The sequence below is a fragment of the Aegilops tauschii genome, chromosome 6 (assembly GCF_002575655.3).
Source record: "Aegilops tauschii subsp. strangulata cultivar AL8/78 chromosome 6, Aet v6.0, whole genome shotgun sequence".
In the NCBI taxonomy this organism is placed as follows: Eukaryota; Viridiplantae; Streptophyta; class Magnoliopsida; order Poales; family Poaceae; genus Aegilops; species Aegilops tauschii.
The window spans coordinates 86571366-86594094 of record NC_053040.3 but is presented as its reverse complement, the minus strand read 5'-3'; positions in this window follow the sequence as shown (position 1 = coordinate 86594094).

Sequence of the window (22729 nt, the reverse complement as noted above, 5' to 3'; positions counted from 1 at the left end):
CATCTTTGGGTTTTTTTGTTGGACGAAACCGGGCTCCGAAAGAGTCCTTATAGGTCTGTAGGATCAATAGGTTTTGATTCACCTGTGGCAAAAGATAAGAAATGGTTAGAAAAAAGAGAAGAAGGTTGTAGGAGAACAAACTGTATTGTGCCTCCGCCGATGACCAAGGTATTTTAAGTGCATAATGATGCATGTGCAATACGAACTTCGCAGGTATATGTGGCGAACGACGGAGGCGGAACTGCTAATCCAGCTCTGAGATTGATCGGTCCTGTGTAATAGAGGTCGGCGGCTTAATGGTTGATGAGATATGCGGCTTGACGGGGCCGCTTTGTATTTCGGCTGCGATGGCCGCGGTATGCTCCTCGGTAGGGAGGGAGCGTTCCGTGTTTCCGTTGATCGTGATGACGCCGCGTGGACCGGGCATCTTAAGCTTTAGGTAGGCATAGTGTGGGACCGCATTGAAACGAGCGAAAGTGGTCCATCCGAGCAGTGCATGGTAACCACTGCGGAACGGGACCACATTCAAGATCAAGTCTTCGCTTCAAAAGTTGTCCGGCAAACCGAAGACCACTTCCAATGTGATAAAGCCCGTGCAGTGAGCGTCGACACCGGGTATTACTCCCTTGAAGGTAGTTGTGGTGGGTGTCGGTGTCAAAACCGGTGGATCTCGGGTAGGGGGTCCCGAACTGTGCGTCTAGGATCGATGGTAACAGGAGACGGGGGACACGATGTTTACCCAGGTTCGGGCCCTCTCTATGGAGGTAATACCCTACTTCCTGCTTGATTGATCTTGATGAATATCAGTATTACAAGAGTTGATCTACCACGAGATCGTAATGGCTAAACCATAGAAGTCTGTCCTATTTGAATATGGTAATGAGTATATCCTTTCCGGACTAATCCCTCCGGTTTATATAGACACCGGGGGGATCTAGGGTTTACATGGAGTCAGTTACATAAGAAGGAATCTTCGGTCGCCGAGCTTGCCTTCCACGCCAAGTAGAGTCCAATCCGGATATGAGTATGGTCTTCGGTCTTCGTGTCTTCACAGCCCATCAGTCCGGCCCATGGATAACTGGCTGGATGCCCGAGGACCCCTTAGTCCAGGACTCCCTCAGTAGCCCCTGAACCTGGCTTCAATGACGAGGAGTCCGGCGCGCAGATTTGTCTTCGGCATTGCAAGGCGGGTTCCCTCCTTCCGAACTCCAGAATAGTCTTTGGATGAAGTAAGTATATCTGGACCTGTGTATATAAATACAGAGAATACAATATCCCACGAGCCCAACTTGTTGATAACTGTGCATGACATCGTATGATGCCTGCCCGGTTACTTTTTCCAACCGTTGGCTAGTGAGCCGCCCCACGTCTCGAGGCGCGGTTTTATTGGCACGTCTCGTCAAGGCAGAGATCGTGTCCCTTTATTTACAGGATCTTCATTAATGCAGGCATGGGTAACCCAACCATCCCCTGGGCACAACTCCTTAGTGATAGGTAAGTTTTAGAGACCCAGGGGGAGACGCCCAGTATTCGGGGCCTTTATATAGAGAGCCAGTCTCGTCTTCTTCCCTTGCGCTTGCTCCTTCCTCAACCCCAGCCACCCCAAGTTGCAACCCTCGGGTTCCAATCGCCACTAGCCTTGATCATGTCTGGATCCAACCATCAGGGCCGGTGGGTGGCTTCTTCTATCATAGAGGAGGATATTGCGAAGCTCCGCGTAGTGAGGTATCTGACCCCGGAAATCCTTCATCGGCTTACGGCACAAGGGCAAGTCATACCGACCCCCAGATCTGGCGAGAGAGTAATATTTGTATCCCACCTCCTTCACGGGCTAGGGTTCGCGCTTAACCCCTTCGTCCGGGGGCTCATGTTCTACTATGGGCTAGATTTTCATGATCTGGCCCTGGACTCTATTCTCCTCATCTCGACATTTATCGTCATGTGAGAGGCCTTCCTCCGGACTCCTCCGCACTTTGGTTTGTGGCTCAAGACCTTTGATGTGAGGCCGCAAGTGACAGAGGAGGAGCAGGAAGAGTGTGGCAGCGTCATAATAGGCAAGCTGGCCAGCGCGGTTTGGCCCGAAGGATCTTTCGCCAAATCTTTCGCCCTATGGCAGCAGGGGTGGTTTTATATCAACGAGCCGCGGGGCTCCAAGTGGGCGGCTACACCTGCATTCCGACCCGGCCCTACAATTCAGCTCGCTTCATGGATCAATAAGGGATTGGACTAGGGATCCGTCAATGAAGTGCATACTCTGCAGAGTCGCATCCGAAGCCTTACCGAGAAGGGCATCGATCTTGTGAACGTCGTTCAAGTAATGCTAGTCCGCCGAATCCTGCCATGTTAGAGGCGGCCTCTCCGTATGTGGGAGTTCAACCCGGAAGGGCGGCGGACTCTACAGCACTTCTTCGATACTACGCATGAAGGAATGTGGAAATTGTATTTCGGGGAGCGAGAGCAATGGCCGGACACCACCGAAGACGTCGGCCTTGACTGCAATCATCCGGACACTTCGGTAAGTACTCGATATCCGAGCACCTTCCATTCAAGCATCTCTTAACAAGATACTGAACAATCCATCCCTATACAGGACTGGATAAAGGAAGTGGTGCTAATCTGGTGCCCGACGCCCCTGCTGATGAGAATGCTGATTCTGACACCGTACCAGGTGTCTGCAGAGGGGGGCAAGAGTAGGGAGCGCAGAGGTGATACCCACCCTGAGGATGAATTAAACGCTGCGTTTGGGGAAACCGAAACCCTTTTGCTCAAGGGAAAAGGCGCAGAGGGGGCCCTCCAGGGCAAGAAGAGGGCCGCTTCCGAAGATCAGGAAGGGAAGCCTTCCAAGAGAGGAAAAATGCCATCATCGGGCGGCCTGGGCCGGGCGAGCGATGCTGCCATAGGGCTTGATGACGAGGATGAACCTCGGGGCAAACCGTAAGTGAGGCTGGGGTACTTTTAAACGTACCTCATTCCTTTCCTACTAGTGAAGTAACCATCCGACATATGTTCATCCATGCAGGTTAATGCCTGGTGTTTCTCAATCGTCCTCCTCCTCAGGAGATCTTCTCCCGGAGATGATGGAGAGTGACATGCCTTCTCCGGCCTCGTCACTCAACAGGGGGGATGATATCGAGGTATCGTCCCGAAGGGCTCCTCCCGAACTCCAAGTAGTATAGGAAATGAAGAAGGCATTACCCGAAGGTGGTGCCTCTGTCACTCAGGGTTCCGGGATCAAGAATGGCGTCCCCGAACCGTCTGGTTTATAGTCGGAGACGATTCTGGAGGCAAGTAAGGGGGTTCCTTCACAGGAATGCCGCACTCCGGCGGTGGCTCCCGAAGACCCGGGAGCGCCGGAAGTGCTGACGGACATGCTACGACGAGCGTCCATTTCAGAAGAGCACCGTGCTTTGATGGTTACGGTGGTCGAAAGGGTTCTATCCGCGAAGAGTGGATTGAACGAGGCCTTCACGAGCCTTCTAAGAGGTTTTGAGGTTTGTGATGTATTTTTGTTAATTGAATTTTATTGACAGAATGCACCTGTTGTATATGCAGTCGCCCCTGAGACTCGGATTGTCTTCCGAAGGAAGCGATCGGAGGATCAAAGAGATATGCTCAGGTATTAACCTTGATTTAATTTGAAATATAGGCTGCTTCTCCTCCTGTGGCTGCCCAAAATACGGAAGTAGCCGAACTGCAGCGAAAGCTGGATATTGCGGAGGATGGCATTGCATTGATCAACAGGCGTCTTGACGACTTGCAAGGTATGTATTTCGAGCATTCTTTACACCATTGTGCTTGACGCTGAAAAGAGCTTTATATGAAATGTGCATGAAATGCAGATGGTGCTGCCGCCATGGAGGCTCTTCGGGCGGAGCTAGTCCGGGCCAAGGAACGGGCCCGGTTTAGTGATGCTGCTGCTGAAAGGGCATCGGCCGAATTGAAGGCCGAACAAGCTGCGCGATGCCAGGGCGAGGAGAAGATATCCACGATGACAGTCGTGTTGGAGAGTGCTACTGGCCGCTGCGAATTTCTTGAGAAGGAGAATAAAGCCGTAGCGGCTGAACTAGACAAGGCCCGACGGGAGGCGAGAGAAGCACGATCAGAATCCAGAGCACTCCCTGAGGAGGTTCGGCAAGTGAAGGAGATAGTGGCTGGAAAGCCTTTTCTGCTGCGGACTAAGTTCGGCGACCCGGACTATGCTCAGCTGAACCAAGTGTGGAGTTCTCCGGACGAGTATTTGGACTTGCCGAAGAGTTCTTCCGATGCAGCGCGGTATTACCAAGCGCGAGCTGGATATGCAACGGAGAAGCTTTTTTGGTCACAGTTTGGCGCGTCAATGCGCCCTCTGCTCCTCAATGAACAGATGTCCCAATGGGCCGAACTTCATAGGGTATCTGGCGCAGCCATGAAGGATGTCGTAATCCGGCTGTGGCCAACCGAGCCTGCGCCGAATAGCTATTTCAGTTTGGTGCAGAAGCTTGTCGATGTGGTGCCGCGAATCGATGCTGCGAAGCGATCGGCATGCATTGAAGGTGCACGGATGGCCTTTGCCCGAGTCAAGACATTCTGGGGAAAGATGAAGGCCATCGACGTCACGACGAAGGGTCCGCCTGAAAGCAAGGACCGTCCGGAGCTGAAGCGTTATTTTGAAGACGTCCTGGAGGCCGCCCGCTTGATAGAGGGTCAATGCTCGAAAACATTATGTTCGAGTGAGGTGTATGATGATTGTAAAAGACAATTTTATAGTTAATCTATTTATGTTTTGCTCGAAAAGCTTGAATTCCTCCTGTGCGGTCGTTTTAATATAATCTGAAAGTTTTCCAGTCGTCGGCTTCAGCCCCCTCATAGGAAGTACGGGGGTGTTCAGAAAAGCATTTAATCACTCTTTAACCAATGTCTTGGTCCATGAAGGAGGTGATAATGTGGCGAACCAGGCAATCGGACTATAAGGCGTTAACACTTTCACTTAACCATAGGAGTTTTATGGTGGGGCTACGACATAGCCCTTGGTGTGTATGCGGCGTATGGTGCCTTACATATCTGATCTGAAAAATATCCCTCGTGTTACACAGAGAATCGCTAAAGATTCCAATAAGTCGTCAAGTGGTTGACCAGCTCTCGCCGCATCATGATAGTCAGTTTTCGGCTTTCTCTACTGAGGTGCTCATCCGGTTTAGGCCAGGGCACAATCGCAGTAGTTCTCCCTTTACTACCCTAGCCGATAGAGCGGAACGTAGGGTAGCAAGCATAGGAGCCGGGCAACCCAACTATTGACCCAAGACAATGATTCGGAGCTGATTCATATAAGGCCAAACTTGCGACGCCGAAGTACGCTATAGAGCTGTTCGGACTTTTACTGGCAACTCATTTGTTCCCATGCCGAGCCCCTGGCAGGGTATGCCAAGGTGCATCGGCAAAGCAGTCGTTGAGGCCGTACTTATTGTTGAAAGAGTATGAAAGATCAGTTCGGATGAGGCTTACTGAGAGCGGAGCGGTGTGCCAATGATAAATTTATGTATATATATATATAAGAAACCACGGACCCGGCTACTTGACATGCTCGTGGTCGGGATCAGAGGAAAAAAGGGCATAGTACAGGCTCGGAATAAAGAGTGCAGTCTACAAAAAGTTGTTTTGGACCTCCTGTCGCACGTCTGCGTCACCCGTCCTCGGGGAGGGGAATCCTTAACGGAAGTAGCCCCTTAGGTGAGTATACGGATCCGAACTCCGATAGAGTCCGTTGTAGATGTTGTCCAGTTGGTCACCTGTTCTTTAGGGATGATAAAGAAAAATAAAACAGATAAAAAATGTTACGGGAATGCTTGTAGGGTTGTCTGTATTGTGCTTCCGCCGATGCCCATGGTATCTTGAGAGCGTAGTGATGCGCGCGTGGTGCAAATTTTGCTAGTACAGTAGGTGGGTGGCGGAAGCCAAACTGCTATTTGTGTTCCGGGAGTGGTCGAACGTCGGAGGGGAACTGTTTCTGGCCCCTGGTGTTCTGCTGGCGAGCTGATCCGTCGTCTTTATCGCCTGGTGGCCTCCTCCCATTGTGATCAGCTTTAAGCTTGCCTGCCTGCTTGAAGACCCAAAAGTTTCGGTTGGTATGATTAGCTGGCCTATCAGGGAGACCGTGAACCTGACAAGGTCGGTCCAGTATCCTGTCAAGGATGGATGGTCCATCGTGGTTTGCCTTTAGTGGCTTCTTCCGTTGACCGGGCTTCGGATCGTGAAATCCGGCATTCACCGTTGTGTCGCGTATATTACTGCGACTGTTGTGTTCGGTTCGTCGTGGCTTGCCATTGCCATCTCGGATTTCAGAAGTGCCCGGGCCGCTGGCGTCGTTGCTTTTACGAGCAAGCCAGTTGTCTTCTCCCACGCAGAAGCGGTTCATTAGAGAGGTAAGGGCTGTCATGGATTTGGGTCCTTCCTGGCCGAGGTGACGTGCTAGCCATTCATCCCAGACGCTATGTTTGAAGGCCGCAAGGGCTTCTGCGTCTGGACAGTCGGCAATTTGGTTCTTTTTGACTAAGAACCTGGTCCAGAGCTCCCTGGCTGACTCGCCGGGGTCCTGGACAATGTGACTTAAGTCATCGGCGTATAATGGCCGGACATATGTTCCCTGGAAGTTGTCTCGAAAGGCGTCTTCCAAATCTTCCCAGTTGCCAATAGAATTTTTTGGCAAACTGTTTAGCCAGTACCGAGCTGGCCCTTTAAGCTTGAGGGTAGGTATTTAATGGCATGGAGGTCGTCTCCGCGGGCCATGTGAATATGGAGGAGGTAATCCTCGATCCATACCGCGGGATCTGTTGTCCCATCATATGATTCGATGTTAATGGGTTTAAACCCGTCTGGAAATTCGTGCTCCATTACTTTGTTAGTGAAGCAGAGAGGGTGTGCGGCTCCTCTATGTTGGGCCACACTATGAAGCACCTCCGGCGGGCTCCGTTTACGATGCTCGGACCGGGCATAGTCGGCTCTGTAGTGTCCGAATAGGCGACCATCATCGTCGGTCGGGGTATATCTTCGTGATCTGTACATCGATCTTGTGCGTCCTGCTCTACCCTCCGTGTCTTGGTTGATATCGCGAGTGTTACCCCGAGCTGTTGTGTTTTTGCTTTGACGGTCGGATGGGTTGGTATGGTGCTCTGCTTGGGCTGCTGCTTTGTCTGGACCAAACTGTGGTCGGTCCGCCGCATTATTCGATGCTGGTATGGGCTCCATCGCCCTGCCATCGTATTGAGGGAGCCACCTACTCTTGGGGTGGCTTTTGTCTAGGCTACTAAGGCCGTATTCTTCGGTGGCCAAGACCTCGGTCCATCTATCATTAAGCAAATCTTGGCTTGCTTGAAGCTGCAACTGCTTCTTTCTTAGGCTCCTTGCAGTGGCTATAAGCCGGCGTTTAAAGCGCTCCTGCTCGAGAGGTTTCTTGGGGACGATAAAATCCTCGTTGCCGAGGATCTCCTCTTCCTCGAACAGTGGGAGATAATTGCTGTCCTCCGAGTCCCCATATGTGGTCTGTTCATCAGGGTTGTCCTGCCCGCCTTCCTATTCTTCCTGCTCGGATTCTACCTCAACAGGGTCTTCGTTGTCCGGAGTATCGTCTTCTCTGGTGCTGGTAGTGTTTTCTCTTGGGTGATGTGACCTAGAGCGCTGATGTCCGGGCTGTGTACCAGGCGGTTTATCCTCGACCGGATACTCCTTGTCATCGTCGAGAGCGTCATAAGGTGTGTCTATCATACACACGTCATACCAGGAAGTGGTCATCCCGTGTCTAGCGGCTAGGTAGCTCTGCCCTTGCCCCTCATCGTCGTCCACACCGCCGATGTCTTCGGAGCGGGGGTCGGGCGTGTTGGTTAGGTCTTCAACGGTGGCTATGAAGTGGGTGCCGGGTGGGAAGAAAAATTCTCCATCGTCCGCCAAAAGATCGAACCGAACATAGTTCGGCGACGGGTCGTCTGCCAGGGATAGGTTTTTTAGCGAGTTTAGTATGTCGCTCATGGGTGAGTGTTGGAAGACATCTGCGGCGCTGAACTTGAAGAGTGATAACCGATCGAGTTTGGTATACGCTGGCTCGCAGGGTTCGGAGTTCGACATCGGAGGCGAGTCCGAGATTCCGTTGATGCAAATACCGTACGAAGTGGAATCTGCGTGCGGCTCCAGTACCGCGGAATTGGTAGCCCCCGTGATGGGGTCGAGCTTCCCATCTTCGGATGACTTGATCTGCTCCGGATTTAAGGCAGAGCTGCTACAGGAGCTATCTCCTGGATGCGGCCCGATGACAGGTTTAAGCCATGTTCATCAGGGCGACGGGGAGCGGTTGCCGCGGTCTCGAATCCGTCGAAGATCAAGTCTCCATGGATGTCCGCAACGTAATTCAAGCTTCCGAATCTGACCTGATAGCCAGGGTCGTAGCTGTCGATCTGTTCCAGATGGCCAAACGAGTTGGCCCGCAGTACGAAGCCGCCGAATACGAAGATCGGTCCGGGGAGGAAGGTGTCTCCCTCGACAACGTCATTACTGATGATCGAAGGGGCCATCGAGCCCTTTGCCGACGGCACAGTGGAACTCTCAATGAAAGCACCAATGTCGGTGTCAAAACCGGCGGATCTTGGGTAGGGGGTCCCGAACTGTGCGTCTAGGATCGATGGTAACAGGAGACGGGGGACACGATGTTTACCCAGGTTTGGGCCCTCTCTATGGAGGTAATACCCTACTTCCTGCTTGATTGATCTTGATGAATATGAGTATTACAAGAGTTGATCTACCACGAGATCGTAATGACTAAACCCTAGAAGTCTGGCCTATGTGAATATGGTAATGAGTATATCCTTTCCGGACTAATCCCTCCGGTTTATATAGACACCGGGGGGGTCTAGGGTTTACATGGAGTCGGTTACATAAAAAGGAATCTTTGGTCGCCAAGCTTGTCTTCCATGCCAAGTAGAGTCCAATCCGGATACGAGTATGGTCTTCGGTCTTTGTGTCTTCAGAGCCCATCAGTCCGGCCCATGGATAACTGGCCGGACGCCCGAGGACCCCTTAGTCCAGGACTCCCTCAGTGGGCTTGATCCTTGAGGGGTCAATGCCCATCTTGCGGATAGTGTCTTGGTAGAGTAAATTAAGACTACTACCACTATCCATAAGGACTCACATGACATGGAATCCATTGATAATTGGATCGAGGACCAGAGCTGTCGAACTTCCGTGACGGATACTGGTTGGGTGGTCCCTGCTGTTGACACCAGATTTTGGCACGGTCAAGAACTTAATTAATATGGCCTCAAATGGACAAGTGATCTACATAAAAACGTTTCGTATTGTCGATATGAACATCTTTGAATTTTGGTCGATCGCCATCCGATCTTATCTCGAAGGCCGAAGTTGTGTTCGAAATACTGAGATTTTGTATTCAGAACACTATTCGGCTCATTACGCCCCCAAGACCGCCTCATATGGAAAAATGATCTACAAGGATTGTCTTCGTCTCGTAGAAACGATTGATTTTGATATAAAAGTCGTTCCAATCCGAGTTCGTATGCAAAAGTTAGATCCATCGGAATGCAGCTCTGTCATGAGGCAGAAAATGGCGCGCCCCACAAGACGCCATGTCTGATGGGTAGCGCGAGTATAGCCTGTTTTGCGCGAGGTAGCGCGAATAATAGCCTGTTTTGCACGAGTGATTTGGCCCTCAGGATGACCTCTGATAAAAAAACGTTCAACATGAAAGTTGTTCTTCTCGTCGAAACGGTCAAGATTGCTTTTGGACTCGTTTCCACCCGAGATCGTTTATCACCACAAAAAAGACTCGCAAGATGCAGCCAGTTTAAACCGAACAGTTTTGGAAAGTTCGGATAAAACCAATCCGAATTTGACTAGGGTTTTGGACGTGAATCCAAGCCTTTTCCTTGCACGGGAAGTCCAGCCGCCTCTTATATACCTAAGGGGTGACGGCCAATTGAACAACACACAATCGACAAAATCATCTACCACTTTTTATCTTTTATCTTTTCTCCTTAACCCTAATTCCTCTTCTTCCTCGTTCTTCGTCTGTTCTTCTTGTTGCAGGGCGGCGAACCTTGAGGCCCTAGGGGCGATCAGGTCGACCTAGGGCAGCCCATAGCCGCGCGCCCTGACGGGGTCCCTCCCGGGCGTGTGGGGTTTCGGGTCCTCAAAAGCACCCGCCGGATTGCTTGCGTACCGCGCTTCCAGATGGGTCTCCTTCAACGTGAGCTGCGGTGCATCACCCTCGGCGTTGGAGGTACACGGTGACGTGTTTGTGTGCGAACACACTTTTTGGCGACTCCACTGGGGACGAAGCTTTGAACGGTCTCCAGCCCGTTCTTGCTACGAAGAGATCGTCATCTAGGGTTTGCAATCTACAAAGGTAATATGAATACCCAATTCCCTACTGTAGATTTAAATAATTCATATGGTGTTACTAGATCGTTCAATGATTATACTATATCGTCCGGCCCTTGTTTTTTCAATAATGCATCTAATTACATGCATAGGCCGATTCAAAGTAATTTACATGTTTCAACTTCTTATGATACTAGTAACATACAACATATGTATCCTAACTCTCATGCATCGGCAACCCCACAAATCCATATGCCGATGAACAGCATGATGGGTTTGGTTAATTAATTTGAAACACCTCATGTTAAAATTTCCAATAGCATACAAGAAAGTGTTTCGCCCTTTTATTCATCGGCAACTAATTTGCAATATGTGAATCCAACCTTGCCGATGGATGGGAGAATTCGCTATACTGCTACTAGCTATTCGGCCAGTTACTCTCAACCATCATATGCTACACCTCATGACAGTAATATTTCAGCACCATACACAACTGTAGATGTTCATAATTCGGCATCACACCTTTCTGGTCTTGGCCGAAAAAATGTAAATTTTTCAGGAGCGGTTGTGCCCAATATTGTAGAAGATGAGCTAGTAGTGGCTGCATTGAAGAGTTTAGCCCAAAATAAGAGGATTAGTGCTCTTTGCCTTGAACAACATGAAAAGGGGCTATTTCCTGATTATGCCGCAATAAAAGCTAGAGTTTTGCAAGAAGATGAGTCTTTGCCAATTGATAAAATTGACGAGCAAAAATATGGTTTTACAACAATGCATATGCCTTCACCTAGTACTACATCATATTATACACCCCCTACACTATTGCAAAATTTCAGCAACACCCGTGTGTCATTGCTGAAAGAATCTAAAAACATTGGGGGGCAATCATATCCGGAGTGGGCTGAAACTGAGAAAAATCTTAAAGCCAATTTTGCCGCTCGCCGCCAGAAACAAATAGAAAAATTAATGGCTCAGATAAAAGAAACATTGCCAATTGGTAGTATCAATGAAAAGAAGGATGATTCTGAACTTGAAAGTGCTTCGGTTGAAAAAGCCGAATCAAGTAGTATATATTCCGAATCCATCAAATCCAAAGAGGCAAGCATTATTGAGAAAGGGCATGCCAAGCATAGCAAAACAACCATGCTTGATTTTTCTGAAGTTAATGGAACCTACTTCCTGCCCTATGAGTTCCGTGCCATAGAAATTGACAAGCCTCAAGGACAAGAGCAAGTAGCCGAACAAAGTTCGGCTGATAAGGATCTTCAAGGTAATGATGCACGGAATAAAGAAAAAGATGATGAAAAGGCGTTGGAGAGTCATCCAAAGACGAAGCTAGATATTGTTCAAGTCACACCACCATCATGCTCTCCCAACATATTTGAAGAGGTATGTTTAGTAAGTAATTTACCTATTTTCAGATTTGGTCAAAACTTTATTGTTGATGCATCTATTAGAAAAATGTTCTTAAGTAATTTTGAAAGACCAATGAAGAAGGGCAATTTACTTGTTAGCAATAAAATTGTTATAGAACCTATCGGCCAACCCATTGCGCCATTTATAAAGACCGATACTGACTTATTGTTGCAATCAAGGCTTTCCTCATTGCTTTATTTAAAGTTTGTATCTACATGGGTAGCTTTGCTTGTTTCATACTTGGCTTACTCTTGGTCTCAATTGAGGCATGCATGTTCTAACTATTTTTGTTTCAGAAACATAAAGCCAAGGTTGGATTCTTTTCAGAAAACTGATGCTAGTATAATATTATCCAATGACATCGATAAAAGAATGCAAAATAAAAATCATAGCCGAATGGGGTGATACAAAATCTGAACCATTCGTTTGCTTAACGCCAAAGCCGTTTTCACAGCAAGATCGGCTAGAAAATAAAAAAATTACCTTCAATTCCAATATGTGTGATCAAATCTTTGATTTGTTGTTGAGAAATAATTATATTAGAATTCTTGATCACCATGTTGAGCCATCTGTCCAGGGACGAATGTATTGTAAGTTGCATGATTCGTCCAAGCATAATTTTGAGGATTGCAACATGTTTCGTCAAATAATTAAATCGACCATTGATAAAGGACGATTGAAATTTCTTGAGACACCAAGAGATGACCAGTCTGTTCCGATTGGTCCCGATGGCAGAAAGTTTTTGCATCGGCTACTTAAAGCCGATCCACTTAAAGAGAAGGTAAAAACTGCAGGTGATGAGATCAATCTTTCAAGTAAAGAAGTTGTTGAAGAGCATAATGAACATAATCTTGAGGACGAGAATTCCATCGAAGCTACAATGGAGACGCCAAGGACTAGGGGCAGCAAGCAAATCCAATGATCGACGAAAGCAAACCAAAAGAAAACAAAGGCCGAAATAAGCGCAAGTGTAAGAGATCAAAAATCACCTTCGCTGAACTATTGGATAAATATCAAAAGAAGAGTGAAGAGAAGAATACTTATCAGCCAAATCATGCAAAGAAACCAAGATCACCCCCAAGGCGCAAATATGAGAATTGGTATTGGCAAAGTGAGAATTTTAATGCAACATATTCATATCCTTATTTTGGGCCGCCAATGCCAATGCCGTGGATGCCTCCCTATGCTCATATAGATCCATATCCATCATGGGACAGGCATGATACAAGGTCACATTCTCCATCTTATTTTAGACCATCTCACTGATACGTCTCCAACGTATCTATAATTTATGAAGTATTCATGCTATTATATTATCCATCTTGGATGTTTAATGGGCTTTACTATGCACTTTTATATTATTTTCGGGACTAACTTATTAACCCAGAGCCCAGTGCCAGTTCCTGTTTTTTCCCTTGTTTCAGTGTTTCGAAGAAAAGGAATATCAAACGGAGTCCAGACGGAATGAAACCTTCGGGAGAGTTATTTTTGGAACAGAAGCAATCCAGGGGACTTGGAGTGCACGTCAGGGAATCAACGAGGAGAGCACGAGGCAGGGGGCGCGCCCACCCCCTGGGCGCGCCCTCCACCCTCGTGGGCCCATCATGGCTCCCCTGACCTACTTCTTTCGCCTATATATATCCATATACCCTAAAAACTTCGGGAAACACAATAGATCGGGAGTTCCGCCGCCGCAAGCCTCTGTAGCCACCAAAACCATTCGGGACCCTGTTCCGGCACCCTGTCGGGGGGGAACCCTCACCGGTGTCCATCTTCATCATCCCGGCGCTCTCCATGACGAGGAGGGAGTAGTTCACCCTCGGGGCTGAGGGTATGTACCAGTACCTATGTGTTTGATCTCTCTCTCTCTCTCTCTCTCGTCTTCTTGAGGTGATACGATCTTGATGTATCACGAGCTTTTTCTATTATAGTTGGATCTTATGATGTTTCTCCCCCCCCCCCTCTACTCTCTTGTAATGGATTGAGTTTTCCCTTTGAAGTTATCTTATCGGATTGAGTCTTTAAGGATTTGAGAACACTTGATGTATGTCTTGTCGTGCTTATCTATGGTGACAATGGGATAACACGTGATCCACTTGATGTATGTTTTGGTGATCAACTTGCGGGTTTCGCCCATGAACCTATGCATAGGGGTTGGCACACATTTTCGTCTTGACTCTCCGGTAGAAACTTTGGGGCACTCTTTGAAGTTCTTTGTGTTGGTTGAATAGATGAATCTGAGATTGTGTGATGCATATCGTATAATCATACCCACGGATACTTGAGGTGACATTGGAGTATCTAGGTGACATTAGGGTTTTGGTTGATTTGTGTCTTAAGGTGTTATTCTAGTACGAACTCTTGATAGATCGATCAAAAAGAATAACTTTGAGGTGGTTTCGTACCCTACCATAATCTCTTCATTTGTTCTCGGCTATTAGTGACTTTAGAGTGACTCTTTGTTGCATGTTGAGGGATAGTTATGTGATCCAATTATGTTATTATTGTTGAGAGAACTTGCACTAGTGAAAATATGAACCCTAGGCCTTGTTTCCTAGCATTGCAATACCGTTTACGCTCGCTTTTATCATTAGTTACCTTGCTGTTTTTATATTTTCAGATTACAAAAACCTATATCTACCATACATATTGCACTTGTATCACCATCTCTTCGCCGAACTAGTGCACCTATACAATTTACCATTTTATTGGGTGTGTTGAGGACACAAGAGACTCTTTGTTATTTGGTTGCAGGGTTGCTTGAGAGAGACCATCTTCATCCTACGCCTCCTACGGATTGACAAACCTTAGGTCATCCACTTGAGGGAAATTTGCTACTGTCCTACAAACCTTTGCACTTGGGGGCCCAACAACGTCTACAAGAAGAAGGTTGTGTAGTAGACATCAAGCTCTTTTCTGGCGCCGTTGCCGGGGAGGTGAGTGCTTGAAGGTATATCTTTAGATCTTGCAATCGAATCTTTTTGTTTCTTGTTTTATCACTAGTTTAGTTTATAAAAGAAAACTACAAAAAAATGGAATTGAGTTTGCCTCATACACTTCATCTTTTTAATATCTTTCGTGAGTATGATGGAAAGGAAAATTGTGCTCCAGTACAAGAAGAAGAAATCTATAAAATGTTTGGCACCAAATCTTTGTATGATGAGCATGATTGCAATGTTGTTAGTATGAATTCTTTGAATACCCATGATGCTAATGATATGCAAAGCCACAAGCTTGGGGATGCTATGTTTGATGAAGATGATATGTTTAATCCCCCAAGTTTTGATGAGCAAATTCATTATGATGAAAGCGTGCCTCCTATTTATGATGATTATTGTGATGACATGTATGCTATAAAGAATAAAGATAACCATGAAACTTGTCATCATGATTTTAATTTTCAATTGTATTATGCTTCACATGATAGTTATTTTGTTGAGTTTGCTCCCACTACTATTCATGAGAAGAAATTTGCTTATGTGGAGAGTAATAAAATTTCTATGCAAGTAGATCATGAAAAGAATGCTTTAGGTGCTGGTTATATTGTTGAATTCATTCATGATGCTACTGAAAATTATTATGAGGGAGGATCATATGCTTCTACATATTGCAATAATATCAAGTTTCCTCTCTATGTGTTGAAAATCTTGAAGATTTGCTTGTTTTGCCTTCCTATGCTAGTTGATTATTGTTCCCATAAGTTGTTTGCTCACAAAATCCCTATGCATAGGAAGTGGGTTAGACTTAAATGTGCTAGTTATATTCTTCATGATGCTCTCTTTATGTTTCAATTCTTATCTTTTATGCGAGCATCATTGAAATCATCATGCCTAGCTAGGAGCGTTAAACGTTAGCGCTTGTTGGGAGGCAACCCAATTTTTATTTTTGTTCTTTCTTTTTGGTTCTGTTTACTAATAAATATTTTATCTAGCCTCTGGTTAGATGCGGTTTTATGTTTTAATTAGTGTTTGTGCCAAGTAAGACCTATAGGATCTTCTTGGATGATACTTATTTGATCTTGCTGAAAATTCCAGAAACTTTCTGCTCACGAAAACAATTGTTAAAAATCACCAGAAAGTGATAAAATACTGATTCCAATTGCAGTAGATCAATAATCAAATTATCTAGGACTTCCTATTTTTGCAGATTTTTCTGTGATCCAGAAGTTTACATTTGATACAGATTACTACAGACTGTTCTGTTTTTGACAGATTCTGTTTTCATTGTGTTGTTTGCTTATTTTGGTGAATCTATGAGTAGTATTGGAGGGTATGAACCATAGATAAGTTGGAATACAGTAGATTTAACACCAATACAAATACATAATGAGTTCATTACAGTACCTTGAAGTGGTGTTTTGTTTTCTTTCGCTAACGGAGCTCACGAGATCTTCTGTTAAGTTTTGTGTTCTGAAGTTTTCAATTTTTGGGTAAAGATTCGATGGACTATGGAATAAGGAGTGGCAAGAGCCTAAGCTTGGGGATTCCCAAGGAACCCCAAGGTAATATTCAAGGACAACCAAGAGCCTAAGCTTGGGGATGCCCCGGATGGCATCCCCTCTTTCGTCTTCGTTCATCAGTAACTTTACTTGGAGCTATATTTTTATTCAACCACATGATATATGTTTTGCTTGGTGCGTCATTTTATTTTGCTAGGATTTGCTTGCTGTTATTTAGAATAATGTTTTGCATCTCTATTTTCAATAAAAATGTCAAGGATAGCCTTTACCATGCTTATTTTGCAAGTATACATGTTGCTGTTTCAAAACAGAAAGTTTACCGCTGTTGCAAAAATTCCCTAGAAAAGTCAGAATGTGATAAAATGTTGAAACCTGTTGCATAATAAGCTCTGATAAATTTACTACAGTGGGAATAGTTTTTCATAATTTTTGGACTTAGGTAAGTATGATGAATCTTGCATTCTTTACAGACTGTACTGTTTTGGTAGATTGCTGTTATGTTTGCATTGTTTGCATATGTTTGTTTGTTTAATGATTCTATTTGAGGATAGGAGTATTAAATATGCAGAGGAATTTAGTATGCAATGTTGAATAATAATTTTAGTGATTTGTTACAGTAGAAAATGATAAGGTTTTTGCATTGGTTTATACTAACTTGTCTCACCAGTTCTTGTTGAGTTTGGTGTGGATGAAGCTTTCGAGATTTAGGAAACCGTGATATGAGAGGTATTAAGGAGACACCAATGCTCAAGCTTGGGGATGCCCAAGGCACCCCAAGATAATATTTCAAGAAGTCTCAAGCATCTAAGCTTGGGGATGCCCCGGTAGGCATCCCACCTTTCTTCTTCAACAATTATCGGTTAGTATCGGTTGAGCCTAAGTTTTTGCTTCTTCACATGATGAGTGATATCCTTGAAATGTAGTTTTATTTTGTTTTGATTGCTGTTTGAACAATATCCCAAGATCTGAAATTCTTAAATGAGAGAGAGTCTTCACATAGCTACATAATTATTTAACTACTCATTGATCTTCACTTATATCTTTTTGGAGTAGTTTGTCATTTACTCGTGTGCTTCACTTATATCCTATGAGTAAATGGTTGAATGATTTGAATATCATAAATCTGATATTATATATGTTTCATATGTATTTCCCATGGGGAGTAATGCCTTCACATATAAGAAGTAGAGGTGGTAAATTTTTTGAAGGTTAGCGAACATTGTATTGGTCACTTGAACAATTCATGAAAGAATATTGAAGGAAGAGAGATTTCACATATAAATATACTATCTTGGACATCTTCTATGATTGTGAGCCCCATTAATTATTTTCAAACCTGAGCAAATTAGTTGAAGTTGGACAAGGAAGACAACATAATGAGTTATGCTTGGGTATATTTGTATAGAAGTTATATTGTTATGGATCCTCTAACATGTGGTGCTTGCTATTTAGAATCCTTTGCTAGCCAAAATATCTATACTAAGCGGGAATACTGCTTGTGCATCCAAATTCCTTGAACCAAGTTTCTTCCATGAGTGTCCACCATATCTACCTATATGCGGTATTTACCTGCCGTTCCAAGTAAATTTGCATGTGCCAAACTCTAAACCTTCAAATAATAATCTGTTTTGTATGCCCGAATCGCTCATGTAGCGACTAGGGGCTGTCAGTATCTTCCATGCTAGGTGGGTTATTCTCACGATGAGTGGACTCCGCTCATCATTCATGAGAAAATGGCTGGTAACTGGGATGCCCAGTCCTATGATCAAAAGATCAAAAACAAATTCACAAATAATTTAAACAAAACTCCCCCAGGAATGTTGATAGTTGGACGGCACCCGTTGTTTCGGACAAGCCGTGGAGTGTGAATGTTGGTGGAGGGGGAGTAAATACTTTACCTTTCTGCGTGGGAACCGCCTATAATGTATCTAGTATGGAAGATATTGGGAACTCTTGGTCGTTATGTTGACAATGAAAGCTTACCTCTCAAAATTATTTTCATCTCTGTTTTTGCTCGAGCTCTGGCACCTCTGCAAATCCCTGCTTCCCTCTGCGAAGGGCCTATCTTTTACTTTTATGCAAGAGTCAGTAGTATTCCTTCTCATTCCAACCTACTCTTTAGTTGGCAAGCATCATGTGATGGAAAGATCTAAGCATATATGGCCATTCAAATATATTTGAGCATGAATTATTATTGTTGACATTACCCTTGAGGTAAAAGGTTGGGAGGCGAAATATTAAGCCCCTATCTTTCTCTGTGTTCGATAAATACTATTTGTTCTAAAAATATGCTTTGAGTGGTAGTATTCATGGAAGACTAGATGATAGTTGAGTATGTGAAGTTTGCTGAATCAAAGCTCTGACATAGACTCTTCCTGAAAATAAGATGAATTGTAATTGTTTGATGACTAATACCATGGTTTGTTAGTTTTCAAGAAAGTTTATGATCTATACTTTAACATGTGAATAGTTTGTTACTTGATCATGAAAAGCTTTATGATATGAGCTACTGTTATGACATATAATGATGCTAGAAAAGGTGATTGAAATTATCATTGATCAAACTTATGCACCTGCTAGCATTCACACTTCATAAATTCTTTCTTTTATCATTTACCTACTCGAGGACGAGCAGGAATTAAGCTTGGGGATGCTGATACGTCTCCAACGTATCTATAATTTATGAAGTATTCATGCTATTATATTATCCATCTTGGATGTTTAATGGGCTTTACTATGCACTTTTATATTATTTTTGGGACTAACTTATTAACCAAGAGCCCAGTGCCAGTTCCTGTTTTTTCCTTGTTTCGGTGTTTCGAAGAAAAGGAATATCAAACGGAGTCCAAACGGAATGAAACCTTCGGGAGAGTTATTTTTGGAACGGAAGCAATCCAGGGGACTTGGAGTGCACGTCAGGGAATGAACGAGGAGAGCACGAGGCAGGGGGCGCGCCCACCCCCCTGGGCGCGCCCTCCACCCTCGTGGGCCCTCGTGGCTCCCCTGACCTACTTCTTTCGCCTATATATATATCCATATACCCTAAAAACTTCGGGAAACAGAATAGATCGGGAGTTCCGCCGCCGCAAGCCTCTGTAGCCACCAAAAACCAATCGGGACCCTGTTCCGGCACCCTGCCGGAGGGGGGAACCCTCACCGGTGTCCATCTTCATCATCCCGGCGCTCTCCATGATGAGGAGGGAGTAGTTCACCCTCGGGGCTGAGGGTATGTACCAGTAGCTATGTGTTTGATATCTCTCTCATGTTCTTGAGGTGATACGATCTTGATGTATCGCGAGCTTTTGCTATTATAGTTGGATCTTATGATGTCCCCCCCCTCTACTCTCTTGTAATGGATTGAGTTTTCCCTTTGAAGTTATCTTATCAGATTGAGTCTTTAAGGATTTGAGAACACTTGATGTATGTCTTGCCGTGCTTATCTATGGTGACAATGGGATATCACGTGACCCACTTGATGTATGTTTTGGTGATCAACTTGCGGGTTTCGCCCATGAACCTATGATAGGGGTTGGCACACGTTTTCGTCTTGACTCTCCGGTAGAAACTTTGGGGCACTCTTTGAAGTTCTTTGTGTTGGTTGAATAGATGAATCTGAGATTGTGTGATGCATATCGTATAATCATACCCACGGATACTTGAGGTGACATTGGAGTATCTAGGTGACATTAGGGTTTTGGTTGATTTGTGTCTTAAGGTGTTATTCTAGTACGAACTCTTGATAGATCGATCAGAAAGAATAACTTTGAGGTGGTTTCGTACCCTACCATAATCTCTTCGTTTGTTCTCCGCTATTAGTGACTTTGGAGTGACTCTTTGTTGCATGTTGAGGGATAGTTATGTGATCCAATTATGTTATTATTGTTGAGAGAACTTGCACTAGTGAAAGTATGAACCCTAGGCCTTGTTTCCTAGCATTGCAATACCGTTTACGCTCACTTTTATCATTAGTTACCTTGATGTTTTTATATTTTCAGATTACAAAAACCTATATCTACCATCCATATTGCACTTCTATCACCATCTCTTCGCCGAACTAGTGCACCACCACTGTATTGGGTGTGTTGGGGACACAAGAGACTCTTTGTTATTTGGTTGCAGGGTTGCTTGAGAGAGACCATCTTCATCCTACGCCTCCTACGGATTGATAAACCTTAGGTCATCCACTTGAGGGAAATTTGCTACTGTCCTACAAACCTCTGCACTTGGAGGCCCAACAACGTCTACAAGAAGAAGGTTGTGTAGTTGACATCACTCACCAATATTATGCAGCTCAGAGAAGATCGACATTTGAACAATCACATGTTAAAGACTGCTTCAATCATAAGGAATCGGTTCAGAGCTCAAGGAAGAAGAAACAGGTGGTCAAGAAAGTTTACCGTGTTAATAGAGATGGTCGTAAGAGTGCAACTTCAGATTTGATCTCAAATGAAAAAGACCCAATTAATGTGTTGACATTGGCTACTAAAGACAATGAGACAAAGCAACCACTTATTGAGAGTCGAAGTGCCAAATCTGAAGAAAAGAAGTTGAGAGTGCACAAGGCCTAAAAGGAATTGCCATTGGTCAAAACAGAATCACAGCAGAGATGCATGCTCGGCTTATCGTATTGGCAAAAGAAGAAATTACAAAAACTTAGTGCACAAGAACTTGAAGAAAGGAACATGGCATGGGTTCCCAAAGGAAGTGCTCAAAATAAGAATTATGTGCAAGCTTCCATTACAAGAAGTGTGGAAAAGGTGAAGAAGGAAAAGAGTGAAAACTATGAAGGACCAAGCAGAAGGTTTCAACATCTTTTTTCTACACATTATCCATATTCTTCAACTACGCCATTAACGCCTATGTCATGGAATTCGTCATCAGGTATGATTGGTAACCCTCAATGGGCTTATTTTAATCCAGGGATGCAATATAATTTCTTACGTCATGAAAGGGTATTACCAAGTCATTATACATTTCATTAGCTACAGGTTTGTTGTTGATCCAAAGGGCTGAAATACTTGATTTGTCATTTCATTTGTTTATTTCGGCTATATGTGCTTTGAATGAAGTTTACATGGTAATGGCCGATATTTATCTATGATCCTAAGAGTATGTTAATGCATGGCCAGTGTAGTATTCTGATATCGCTCTTAGTTCGATTGGAGAGCGAGACAAGGTACCTGCTCATGGAAATTTATATGTATGCCTATATTATGATTGAATGGAGTTGAGACATCGTGACCGATGTCATTGAATATATGCTGCATAGACCAATTCATAGCTGCAGAATTGGTTAGTAGGCTTATACTTTGTTTTAATATGATTTGGCTTATGCATCTTTGAGATATATATAAGAGGCCAAATCATAGCTGATTTTATTACTAAACATCGGATTAATGTCATGCATAATATCAATATTAGCCTTGTCTCTCTAGTACTATGGAGATTATGTTTTGATGGTTCAATTCATAGCAATGGCCAAAGTGTTGGTGTTGTTTATATATCTCTTTATGGTACTATTTTTGAAGCCTCATGCCGCTTATAATATTTTTATGCACGATTAATCAAGGCCGAATATGCATTGTTATTCGGATTGACTCTTTTACTTGCTATAGGTGCTATACATATTGAGGCTTTCGGTGATTCGTTATGAGTAGTGCAACAAATATCCAAGGGTTATCAATGTTTTGACGAATCACTCATAGTTTATCTTGGGGTATGTCTAGATGCAAAATTTACCTTGGGTTGCATTAAAATTGTTCATATATTTAGACATGACAATTGGAGAGAGTTGGCATAGAAAGCATCCGGCTACCATGTCCATCATGGTGTATTGCACATCTATAAATAGCCGATGCTTATTCTTGCCAACATAGGTAAGGCCGAATTGGAGCTCACCACCTCGGCCACTAATGAAACTTTTATGCAGGCAAAGCAAGGATTGGAGGAAGTTCATTCTTGATTATCTGCAAAATCCTAGCGGAAAGGTGAATAATATGATTCGGAGGATGGCTTTGAGATACATATCTATGGAATCTTATCATCGGATTGTTATATAAGTTGAGAAGTTTTCACCCAGGTTGCATCAAGAGGTTCAAATAAGCAACGACCGATATATGACTATCATCCTAAGCAAAGACATGGCCGACAAATAACTGTCGCCCTTAACATAAACATGGCCGATACATAATTATCGCCCTGAGAAATATAAATGGCCGATGGAGTGTTGACATCGTCCTTAGAACAAATACATTGCAAATTATTTTTCGGCACGCAAGTTTTCCCGAAAAACAGGGGGGGCATGTGTTGACACCAGATTTTGGCACGGTCAAGAACTTAATTAATATGGCCTCAAATGGAGAAGTGATCTACATAAAAAAGTTTTGTATTGTCGATATGAACATCTTTGAAGTTTGGGCCATCACCATCCGATCTCATCTCGAAGGCCGAAGTTGTGTTCGAAATACTGAGATTTTGTATTCACAACACTATTCGGCT